The sequence below is a fragment of the Formica exsecta genome, unplaced genomic scaffold, assembly GCF_003651465.1.
Source record: "Formica exsecta isolate Colony F162 unplaced genomic scaffold, ASM365146v1 scaffold144, whole genome shotgun sequence".
Lineage (NCBI taxonomy): Eukaryota > Metazoa > Arthropoda > Insecta > Hymenoptera > Formicidae > Formica > Formica exsecta.
This window is the reverse complement of record NW_021848768.1, coordinates 29,304-31,955: the sequence shown is the minus strand read 5'-3', so window position 1 is coordinate 31,955 and position 2,652 is coordinate 29,304. Positions and strand designations below refer to the sequence as shown.

General features: G+C 29.8%; 1 protein-coding gene across 2 annotated transcripts in view; it reads right to left on the bottom strand.

The window, feature by feature from the left end:
* Nucleotides 1-1,892: 1,892 nt before the first annotated feature.
* The window catches only part of LOC115246266 (glutathione S-transferase 1-like), a 3,351-nt gene continuing 2,591 nt past the window's right edge, over nt 1,893-2,652 (bottom strand). For both annotated transcript variants that reach the window (XM_029824982.1, XM_029824981.1), the window contains exon 7: nt 1,893-2,652. The gene's annotated coding sequence lies outside the window, so the exon portion shown is untranslated.

Below are 2,652 nucleotides of genomic sequence, written 5' to 3'. Positions count from 1 at the left end.
ATATTAATGTGTTAAAACATATAGGTAAATTTAAATAATTTGATTTATAAAATTAAAGATTTTTTTGGACAGGAATTGCCCGAATAAGTAAAAATCGAACAATTATTTGTTCGATTTTCCAAAAATCAGTTCAATATTTGAATTATCCTGTATAGGCATCGTGTCAAAAATTGAACTGATAGAGATAGATATATTACAATATTATTAGTCACATTTTGCAGGCTTTATATACACTCATGACAAAAACTTGAATACGAGTATAGATATGAATAACACGCCGCATAGCGGTAAACGACTGAACTATACTATTTCAAATAATAGAATTTTGTAATACTTTGTCATATTCTGCTTGGTTTTTGCTGCCAATATGCAATTAGATTGTGCACGCCAGATCTTGCTCAGTTTGTACCGACAATCTGATGCCAGTCTGTCAATCATGTCAGCAAGCTTTGCTCGGTTTTTGACTTTTGCTATCAAATTATGTCAGCAGATTTTGTTACATTTCTGCTGGCATTGTGGTGACATCAACGGATAAAACAGATCTTGTATCAAATTTGCATTCGTTTTGTCAACAAAATCTAGCAAGTTTTCATAAAATTTGTTTTTGGCAAACTTGGCTATCTGGGCAATTACAGTATTAATATATAATAATAATATATATTAATATGTTAAAACATATAGGTAAATTTAAATAATTTAATTTATTATATTAAAGATTTTTTCGGACAGAAATTATCTGAATAAGTGAAAATCGAACAATTATTTGTCCGATTTTCCAAAAATCAGTTCAATATCCAAATTCCCTGTATGGGAATTGTGTCAAAAATTGAACTGATAAAAATAGATATCACAATATTATTAGCGGCGTTTTGCAGACTTTATATGCACTCATGACAAAAACTTGAATACGGGTATAGATAGTGAATAACGCGCCGCGTAGCGGTAAGCAACTGAGCTATATTATTTTAAATAATAGTTAATTTGCAGATTCTGTTCAGTTTTTGCTGCCAATCTGCCGTCAGATTCTGCACGCCAGATCTTGCTCAGTTTCTGCCGACAATCTAATGTCAGTCATGTCAGTAAGCTTTGCTCGGTTTTTGACTTCAATTTGCTATCAAATTATGTCAGCAGATTTTGTTACATTTCTGCTGGCATTGTGGTGACACCATCGGATAAAACAAATCTTGTATCAAATTTGCATTCGTCTTGTCAACAAAATCTGTAGCAAGTTTTCATAAAATTTATTTTTAGCAGACTTGGCTATCTGGGATGTATGAGATTAAAAATATATGCACATTGTGTTATTTTTACACTTTTTTTCAGTTGTTTTAATAATTTAACATTTGAATTCAATTAACACAACAGTAATATGTTAAATAAACACATGAATGTATTAAATATTTAACACATAAATTTTAACCGGCATATTTTTTAATAAGAAAATACAAATTTTCCAACAGTGTAGGTTTGTCCCGTTGTAAAAAGCGAAAGAGAGAATTTGCCATTATACAATAATGAAAAATGGAACAAAACTGAAAAAATATCAATTTTACCAAAAATAGAAACAATTTGCGAATCATCGAAATATCGATGGATTTAATTTTCCATCCGATAGAACAATCAGGAATAAACAGTCAGAAAATTTGGAAACTTTCCATGAGATTTATCGATTTCAATTTGTTTAAAAAAAAACAGAGAAAATGTTAGGTGTAATACTTTGTGTCAAAATTTTCTTTCGACAGTTTCACATTGTTATCGACGTATTTTGGTGAAAGTTAGAAACAAATATACGTAAAGACAATCAGAGAAATAGCGTATTATCTCCGATAAATACCGTTTTTTCGTCTGTAAAGATATTGCTGATTTATATAAAGTATAAAGTAACGTTCGCATAGTAAAAGTGTTTATATTGTAACGAGAATTAACGCGCACGTTTTGTTACAAAACGTCGTATTTACAACGACTCAGAATAAAACCCTTATACCCCCCCATGGTGTTAGCGTAATATTACAGGGTTAATATAGTAGTTTTATCAATATATATAAAATTCTAACTCGAGTAATAAATTTTAAACCTATTCTACCATAGTGTTCCAGTGAACGATGGTCTCGAAATTTGTGATTGATTGTAATCTGTAAGAAGAGGAATATTTAATACGCAAACAAGATTTTTGAGGGAGGGGGGGGAGGTAAGGTAATGGCAGCTCAATTTACAATATATATATCGTTGTCACATACATATTATCTTAAATTTTACTTGAATAAAGTTGACGATTATTAAGGTTCGTGATGAATTGTTTCTCCAGAATCTGTGTTCACAATGAAACTTCAAAAGTCGAGAACTCAAATAACAATATATCTATGATATACATATGTGAACTTTTAAATAAATAAAATCTTAAATTATTAATCGTAAAAATATTTTTATAGTTATCACATAAGAGAATTTTCATAGAATTCTTTCATTGATGAGTGAATTATCTTCATTTGTGTTATGCACTACTCGATATAATCATCTTGTACATAATTTATAACAGGTGTATCGCGTATATAAGTTTTGCGATAAGTGCAACATTTAATTTAAATGCGCGTAGACTCGTTTTATTTGTACATATATGTACTGTCAATTACCCGAAACAATTAATACACGACG